Here is an 11,312-nt window from a genome sequence, read left to right on the forward strand (position 1 = left end):
ATGATAATTATCATTATAAAGCCCATCTATAATAAGAAAAAGGCTAAAAGTAGAAAAATTTTAAAAGTCGAAAAACCGGCGAAATCTAGCGAAATATAGCCTTTGGAGAGATGAGTCGAAAAAAACTTTTTTCTAGTTTAAAGGATGATTATGATGATCTTAGCAACAATTCTGCTAATTATGAGTATTTTGATGATAACCCCATCAGTAATGACAATAATGACGATAATAATGATAATTATGAGAGTAAGTAGGGCAATAATTATGATAATAATTATACAATAATTTCATAATGATGATTTGCCTAATAATTGTAATAATAGCAATAATCGACACTATTCTAATGATTTTCCTAATAATAATAACGACAATTGTAATAGAAATAATAATAGAAGTAATTATAACACGCCAATTATTATTATAATCCTGATTATTGTTGTTATTATTTCCAGACTAATCATTATTGTCATTACCATTATTAAAATAATTATAATGATGAAAATTACATTAATAATTAAGATGATTATTATAATGACTATTAAGGGTGATTAGGGCGATAATGAAAGTAATGATAATAATGATGATGATAATGACAATAATGATAATTATCATTATAAAGCCTATCTATAATGAGAAATAGGCTAAAAGTAGAAAAATCTTAAAAGTCGAAAAACTGGCAAAATCTAGCGAAATACAGCCTTTACAGAGATGAGTCGTAAACCCCTTTTTTCTAGTTTAAAGTGTGATTATGTTGATCTTAGCAATAATTCTGCTAATTATGATGATTTTGATGATAACCCACTCAGTAATGACAATGATGATAATAATAATTATGAGAGTAGGTAGGGCAATAATTATGATAATAATTATACAATGATAATTATAATGATGATTTGCCTAATAATTGCAATAATAGCAATAATCGACACTATTCTAATGATTTTCCTAATAATAATAACGACAATGATAACAGAAATAATAATAGAAGTAATTATAACACGGCTATTGTTGTTATTATAATCCTTATTATTGTTATTATTTCCAGAGTTATCATTATTGTCATTATAATTATTAAAATAATTAGAATGATGAAAATGACATTAATAATTAAGATGATGATTATTATAATGACTATAATAAGGGTGATTAGGGCGATAATGACAGTAATGATAATAATGATGATGGTAATGACAATAATGACATTTATCATTAGAAAGCCCATCTATAATGAGAAAAAGTTTAAAAGTAGAAAAATCCCAAAAGTCGAAAACCGGCGAAATCTTGCGAAATACAGCCTTTGCAGAGATGAGTCGAAAAACTCTCTTTTTCGTGTTTAAAGGATGATTATGATGATCTTAGCAATAATTCTGCTAATTATGACGATTTTGATGATAACCCCATCAATAATGAGAATAATGACGATAATAGTGATAATTATGAGAGTAATTAGGACAATAATTATGATAATAATTATACAATGATAATCATAATGATGATTTGCCTAATAATTGCAATAATAGCAAAAATCGACACCATTCTAATGATTTTCCTAATAATAATAACGACAATGATAACAGAAATAATAATAGAAGTAATTTTAATACGGCTATTATTGTTATTTTAAACCTTATTATTGTTGTTATTATTTCCAGAATTATCATTATTGTCATTATCATTATTAAAATAATTATAATGATGAAAATGGTAATGATTAAGATGATGATTATTATAATGACTATATTAAGGGTGATTAGGGCGATAATGACAGTAATGATAATAATGATGGTGATAATGACAATAATGATGATAATTATCATTATAAAGCCCATCTATAATAAGAAAAAGGCTAAAACTAGAAAAATCCCGAAAGTAAAAAAACCGGCGAAATCTAGTGAAATATAGCCATTGGAGAGATGAGTCGAAAACCCCCTTTTTCGAATTTAAAGGATGATTATGATGATCTTAGCAATAATTCTGCTAATTATCATGATTTTGATGATTACCGAATCAATGATGATAATAATGACGATAATAATGATAATTATGAGAGCAATTAGGACAATAATTATGATAATAATTATACAATGATAATTATAATGATGATTTGCCTAATAATTGCAATAATAGCAATAATCGACACTATTCTAATGATTTTCCTAATAATAATAACGACAATTGTAACAGAAATAATGATAAAAGTAATTTTAACACGGCTATTATTGTTATTATAATCCTTATTTTTTTTGTTATTATTTCCAGAATTATCATTATCATTATTAAAATAATTATAATGATGAAAATGACATTAATAATTAAGATGATGATTATTAAAATGACTATATTAAGGGTGATTAGGGCGATAATGACAGTAATGATAATAATGATGGTGATAATGACAATAATGATGATAATTATCATTATAAAGCCCATCTATAATAAGAAAAAGGCTAAAAGTAGAAAAATCCCAAAAGTCGAAAACCCTCTTTTTCGAGTTTAAAGGATGATTATGATGATCTTAGCAATAATTCTGCTAATTATGATGATTTTGATGATATCCCCATCAATAATGACAATAATGACGATAATAATGATAATTATGAGAGTAATGAAGACAATAATTATGATAATGATTATACAATAATAATTATAATGATAATTTGCCTAATAATTGCAATAATAGCAATAATCGACACTATTCTAATGGTTTTCCTAATAATAATAACGATTATGATAACAGAAATAATAATAGAAGTAATTATAACACGGTTATTATTGTTATTATAATCCTTATTATTATTGTTATTATTACCAGAATTATCACTATTGTCATTATCATTATTAAAATAATTATAATGTTGAAAATGATATTAATAATTAAGATGATGATTATCTTAATGACTATACTAAGGGTGATTAGGGCGATAATGACAGTAATGATAATGATTATGATAATGACAATAATGATGATAATTATAATTATAAAGCCCATCTATAATGAGAAAAAGGCTAAAAGTAGAAAAATCTCAAAAGTCGAAAAACCGGCGAAATCTAGCAAAATACAGAAATGAGTCGAAAACCCCCTTTTTCGAGTTTAAAAGATGTTTATGATTATCTTAGCAATAATTCTGCTAATTATGATGATTTTGATGAAAACCGAATCAATAATGACAATAATGACGATAATAATGATAATTATGAGAGCAATTAGGACAATAATTATGATAATAATTATACAATGATAATATAATGATGATTTACCTAATAATTGCAATAATAGCAATAATCAACATTATTCTAATGATTTTCCAAATAATAATAACGACAATGATAAAAGGAATAATAATAGAAGTAATTTTAATATGGCTATCATTGTTATTATAAACCTTATTATTGTTGTTACTATTTTTAGAATTATCATTATTGTCATTATCATTATTAAAATAATTATAATGATGAAAATGACATTAATAATTAAGACATTGATCATTATAATAACTATATTAAGGGTGATTAGGGCGATAATTACAGTAATGATAATAATGATAGTGATAATGACAATAATGATGAAAATTATCACTATAAAGCCCATCTATAATAAGAAAAGGGTAAAAGAAGAAAAATCCCAAAAGTCGAAAAACCGGCGAAATCTAGCGAAATATAGCCTTTGGAGAGATGAGTCGAAAACCCCCCTTTTTTGAGTTTAAAGGATGATTATGATGATTTTAGCAAATATTCTGCTAATTATCATGATTTTGATGATAACCGAATCAATGATGAAAATAATGACGATAATAATGAGAGCAATTAGGACAATGATTATGATAATGATTATACAATAATAATTATAATGATTTGCCTAATAATTGCAATAATAGCAATAATCAACACTATTCTAATGATTTTCCTAATAATAATAACCACAATGATAACAAAAATAGTAATAGAAGTAATTATAACACGGCTAGTATTATTATTGTTGTTATTATTACCAGAATTATCATTATTGTCATTATCATTATTAAAATAATTATAATGATGAAAATGACATTAACAATTAAGATGATTATTATAATGACTATATTAAGGGTGATTAGGGCGATAATGACATTAATGATAATAATGATGGTGATAATGACAATAATGATGATAATTATCATTATAAAGCCCATCTATAATAAGAAAAAGGCTAAAAGTAGAAAAATCCCAGAAGTCGAAAAACCGGCGAAATCTAGCGCAATATAGCCTTTGCAGAGATGAGTCGAAAACCCCCCTTTCTCGAGTTTAAAGGATGATTTTGATGATCATAGCAACAATTCTGCTAATTATCATGATTTTGATGATAACCGAATCAATGATGACAATAATGACGATAATAATGATAATTATGAGAGCAATTAGGACAATCATTATGATAATAATTATACAATGATAATTATAATGATGATTTGCCTAATAATTGCAATAATAGCAATAATCAACACTATTCTAATGATTTTCCTAATAATAATAACAACAATGATAACAGAAATAATAATAGAAGTAATTTTAATACGGCTATCATTGTTATTCTAATCCTTATTATTGTTGTTATTATTTCCAAAATTATCATTATTGTCATTATCATTATTAAAATAATTATAATGATGAAAATGACATTAATAATTAAGATATTGATCATTATAATAACTATATTAAGGGTGATTAGGGCGATAATGACAGTAATGATGATAACTATCATTATAAAGCCCATATATAATAAGAAAAGGGTAAAAGTAGAAAAATCCCAAAAGTCGAAAAACCGGCGAAATCTGGCGAAATATAGCCTTTGGAGAGATGAGTCGAAAACACCTCTTTTTCGAGTTTAAAGGATGATTTTGATGATCTTAGCAACAATTCTTCTAATTATGATGATTTTGATGATAACCCCATCAATAATGACAATAATGACGATAATAATGATAATTGAGAGCAATTAGGACAATAATTATGATAATAATTATACAATAAAAATTATAATGATTTTCCTAATAATTGCAATAACAGCAATAATCAACACTATTCTAATGATTTTTCTAATAATAATAATGACAATGATAACAGAAATAATAATAGAAGTAATTATAACAAGGCTAGTATTGTTATTATAATCCGTATTATTGTTGTTATTATTACCAGAATTATCATTATTGTCATTATCATTATTAAAATAATTATAATGATGAAAATGACATTAATAATTTAGATTTTTATAATGACTATATTAAGGGTGATTAGGGCGATAATGACAGTAATGATAATAATGATGGTGATAATGACAATAATGATGATAATTATCATTATAAAGCCAATCTATAATAAGAAAAAGGCTAAAAGTAGAAAAATTTTAAAAGTCGAAAAACCGGCAAAATCTAGCGAAATATAGCCTTTGCAGAGATGAGTCGAAAATCCCTCTTTTTCGAGTTTAAAGGATGATTATGATGATCTTAGCAACAATTCTGCTAATTATCATGATTTTGATGATAACCGAATCAATGATGACAATAATGACGATAATAATGATAATTATGAGAGCAATTAGGACAAAAATTAAGATAATAATTATACAATAATAATTATAATGAATTGCCTAATAATTGCAATAATAGCAATAATCAACACTATTCTAATGGTTTTGCTAATAATAATAACCACAATGATAACAGAAATAGTAATAGAAGTAATTATAACACGGCTAGTATTGTTATTATAATCCTTATCATTGTTATTATTACCAGAATTATCATTATTGTCATTATCATTATTAAAATAATTATAATGATGAAAATGACATTAATAATTAAGATACTGATTATTATAATGACTATATCAAGGGTGATTAGAGCGATAATGACAGTAATGATAATAATGATGATGATAATGACAATAATGATAATTATCATTAGAAAGCCCATCTATAATGAGAAAAAGGCTAAAAGTAGAAAAATCTCAGAAGTATAAAAACCGGCGAAATCTAGCGAAATAAAGCCTTTGGAGAGATGAGTCGAAAACCCCCTATTTCCGAGTTTGAAGGATGATTTTGTTGATCTTTGCAATAATTCTGGTAATTATGATGATTTTGATGATAACCGAATCAATAATGACGATAATAATGATAATTATTAGAGCAATTAGGACAATAGTAATGACAATAATTATACAATAATTATATAATGATGATTTTCCTAATAATTGTAATAATCGACACTATTCTAATGATTTTCCTAATAATAATAACGACAATTGTAACAGAAATAATAATAGAAGTAATTATAACACGGCAATTATTGTTATTATAATCCTGATTATTGTTGTTATTATTTCCAGAATTATCATTATTGTCATTATCATTATTAAAAGAATTATAATGATGAAAATGACATTAATATTTAGGAATATGATTATTATAATGACTATTAAGGGTGATTAAGGCGATAATGGCAGTAATGATAATAATGATGATGATAATGACAATATTGATGATAATTATCATTAGAAACCCCATCTATAATGAGAAATAAGCTAAAGGTAGAAAAATCTCAAAAGTCGAAAAACTGGCAAAATCTAGCGAAATACAGCCTTTGCAGAGATGAGTCGAAAAACACTTTTTTTCTAGTTTAAAGGATGATTATGATGATCTTAGCAATAATTCTGCTAATTATGATGATTTTGATGATAACCCCATCAGTAATGACAATAATGATAATAATTATAATGATGATTTGCCTAATAATTGCAATAATAGCAATAATCGACACTATTCTAATGATTTTCCTAATAATAATAACGACAATGATAACAGAAATAATAATAGAAGTAATTATAACACGACTATTGTTGTTATTATAATCCTTATTATTATTGTTATTATTTACAGAATTATCATTATTGTAATTATCATTATTAAAATAATTAGAATGATGAAAATGACATTAATAATTAAGATATTAAAATGACTATATTAAGGGTGATTAGGGCGATAATGACAGTAATAATAATAATGATGATGATAATGACAATAATGATAATTACCATTAGAAAGCCTATCTATAATAAGAAAAAGGCTAAAACTAGAAAAATCCCGAAAGTCGAAAAACCGGCGAAATTTAGCGAAATATAGCCTTTGGACAGTTGAGTCGAAAACCCCCTTCTTCGAGTTTAAAAGATGATTATGATGATCTTAGCAATAATTCTGCTTATTATCATGATTTTGATGATAACCGAATCAATGATGACAATAATGACGATAATAATGATAATTATGAGAGCAATTAGGACAATAATTAAGATAATAATTACACAATGATAATTATAATGATGATTTGCCTAATAATTGAAATAATAGCAATAATCGACACTATTCTAATGATTTTCCTAATAATAATAACGACAATTGTAAAAGAAATAATAATAGAAGTAATTATAACACGGTAATTATTGTTATTATAATCCTTATTATTGTTGTTATTATTTCCAGAATTATCATTCTCATTATTAAAATAATTATAATGATGAAAATGACATTAATAATTATGATGATTATTATAATGACTATTAAGGGTGATTAGGGCGATAATGACAGTAATGATAATAATGATGATGATAATGACAATAATGATAATTATCATTAGAAAGCCCATCTATAATGAGAAAAAGGCTAAAAGTAGAAAAATCCCAAAAGTCGAAAAACCGGCAAAATCTAGCGAAATACAGCCTTTGCAGAGATGAGTCGAAAACCCCCTTTTTCGAGTTTAAAGGATGTTTATGATGATCCTAGAAATATTTCTGCTAATTATGATGATTTTGATGGTAACCGAATCAATGATGACAATAATGACGATAATAATGATAATCATGAGAGCAATTAGGACAATAATTATGATAATAATTATACAATAATAATTATAATGATTTGCCTAATAATTGCAATAATAGCCATAATGAACACTATTCTAATGATTTCCTAATAATAAGAACCACAATGATAACAGAAATAGTAATAGAAGTAATTATAACCCGGCTTGTATTGTTATTATAATCCTTATTATTGTTGTTATTATTTCCAGAATTATCATTATTGTCATTATCATTATTAAAATAATTATAATGATGAAAATGACATTAATAATTAAGATGATGATTATTATAATGACTATATCAAGGGTGATTAGGGCGATAATGACAGTAATGATAATAATGATGATGATAATGACAATATTGATGATAATTATCAGTAGAAAGCCCATCTATAATGAGAAAAAGGCTAAAAGTAGAAAAATCTCAAAAGTCGAATAACCGGCAAAATCTAGCCTTTGCAGAAATGAGTCGAAAACCCGCTTTTTCGAGTTTAAAGGATGTTTATGATGATCTTAGCAACAATTCTGGTAATTATAATGATTTTGATGAAAACCGAATCAATGATGACAATAATGACGATAATAATGATAATCTTGAGAGCAATTAGGACAATAATTATGGTAATAATTATACAATGATAATTATAATGATGATTTGCCTAATAATATCAATAATGGCAATAATCAACACTATTCTAATGATTTTCCTAATAATAATAACGACAATGATAACAGAAATAATAATAGAAGTAATTTTAATACGGCTATTATTGGTATTATAATCCTTATTATTGTTGTTATTATTTCCAGAATTATCATTATTGTCATTATCATTATTAAAATAATTATAATGATGAAAATGACATTAATAATTAAGATACTGATTATTATAATGACTATATCAAGGGTGATTAGGGCGATAATGACAGTAATGACAATAATGATGATGATAATGACAATAATGATAATTATCATTAGAAAGCCCATCTATAATAAGAAAAAGGCTAAAAGTAGAAAAATCCCAAAAGTCGAAAAACCGGCGAAATCTAGCGAAATATAGCCTTTGCAGAGATGAGTCGAAAATCCCTCTTTTTCGAGTTTAAAGGATGATTATGATGATCTTAGCAACAATTCTGCTAATTGTCACGATTTTGATGATAACCGAATAAATGATGACAATAATGACGATAATAATGATAATCATGAGAGCAATTAGGACAATAATTATGATAATAATTATACAATAATAATCATAATGATTTGCCTAATAATTGCAGTAATAGCAATAATCAACACTATTTTAATGATTTTCCTAATAATAATAACCACAATGATAACAGAAATAGTAATAGAAGTAATTATAACACGGCTAATATTGTTATTATGATCCTTAGTATTGTTGTTATTATTACCAGAATTATCATTATTTTCATTATCATTATTAAAATAATTATAATTATGAAAATGACATTAATAAATAAGATACTGATTATTATAATGACTATATCAAGGGTGATTAGGGCGATAATGACATTAATGATAATAATGATGATGATAATGACAATAATGATGATAATTATCATTATAAAGCCCATCTATAATAAGAAAAAGGCTAAAAGTAGAAAAATCTTAAAAGTCGAAAAACCGGCAAAATCTAGCGAAATACAGCCTTTGCAGAGATATAATCATTATAAGAGCTATTATCTTAGTTATTAATGTCATTTTCCTCATAACTATTTCTATAATGATAATAACAATAATGATAATTTTTGAAATAATAACAACAGTAATAATTATAATAACTATAATAGCGATATTATTTATCATTTCTACTATCATTATTATTTCTAATTATTATCATCATCATTAGTCTTATTGTTATTATCATGAAAATCATTAGAGTATTGTTGATGTTTGGTATTATTGCCTTAATTACGCAAATTATTATAATCATCCTTTTATTATAATTATCCTAATTAATATCATAATTATCCTAATTGATGTCATAATTATCCTAATTAATGTCATAATTTTCATTATTATCGCCATATATGTGCAGGGTTGCGCGATGCGATGGTGTGGTAGCCTAGATAGTGTTTAGTGATTGCATGCCTTCTCGCTTGCAGCTGCCACCGCTGGCTAGCTTTGTGCGAAAAAGGGAGCAGCGCTGCATAAGTCTCCCCTTCCAGTTCATAACCTCTCCACCATCGAGACTTCTGCAGTGCCTCCTCATGGCCACCTATGGAAACTGGCACCTTGCAGTCCCAGGCTGAACTGTAGGGGATCTCGGAGTAGCAGGAGGACCCAGAGGTACAGGGTCATGGCCCACCGGCATGTGGACACGCCCTGGCCCTGTACTAACTCCTGCCCCTAAGTCCCCTGGGGTCAATGGGAGGCTCTGGGGAGGTGGGCCTTGGCAGTCCTCCTCCCCCCAGAGAATAAGCCACTGGCAGCATCACACTTGATTGGAAATGCTGGGGGAGGGGTAAAGTCCCTCCTACCCAGCGAGAGAGGCGGGCTGCGGGCCCCGTTGGGAGGGTGACTGCTGGGGCGCGGAATAGGAACGGGAGGTCCTCGTCCTGCCTGCGTCCTGGCAGCCGCCAGCCCAATATGAAGCTTGTGGGGCAAAGCCCTAGGGAACCCCACAATCCCGCAGCTTGCCGCCTTCTATGTGGGGCAGCGTCGGCGGGGGTGGCAGAGGTGGCGTCCACCCGGAGCGACTGCCCGAGGGTTTACCTATAGGATGATCGGTTACCCCAGCTATCGAGGGAACTGGGCTGCTCTCTCGGAGGTGAGAAGACCTGGCAGCAGCACAACCAGTGTATGTGGCTACACCTATTACTGGTCAGGCCGCAACGATGATCACCATCTCTAGGGAGTAGCCATAGCTGTCTCCGGTAGGCTCCAGCCCTCGGTGGTAGAGGTCACTCCAGTCGATGAGCGTATAATGGTAATGAGACTGAAGCTGTCTTTGGGCTTCATGTCTCTTATTGCTGTGTATGCTCCTACCGATGTTTGTATACTTGATATGAAAGAGATGTTCTATGCCAACCTTGCATCCGTGGCAGACAGTTGTCTCCGGCGAGATATTGGTATTGTTCTGGGTGACTTCAATGCGGTATCTGGCTGCGATCAAGCTGGCTATGAGATGTCAGTCGGTCCTCATGGTTCGGGAGTTCATACCGGCAGCGAGAATTCCCTCCTTTTCTGGGATTTTGCTAGATCCCACAAATTGAGTATTTCTGGCTCCTGGTACCAGCGCCCAGACCCATATCGTTGGACATGGTAAAGCGATGCGGGTAATGCAACAAAGAAGATCGACCACATTCTCGATAGGTTAGGTTAGGTTAGGTTAGGCTCAAATTTGACCAGGAGACTCCAAATTTCGTTTTCTTACATAAGGTTTATATTAAATCAGTT

The sequence above is a fragment of the Penaeus vannamei genome, chromosome 23, assembly GCF_042767895.1.
Source record: "Penaeus vannamei isolate JL-2024 chromosome 23, ASM4276789v1, whole genome shotgun sequence".
NCBI lineage: Eukaryota > Metazoa > Arthropoda > Malacostraca > Decapoda > Penaeidae > Penaeus > Penaeus vannamei.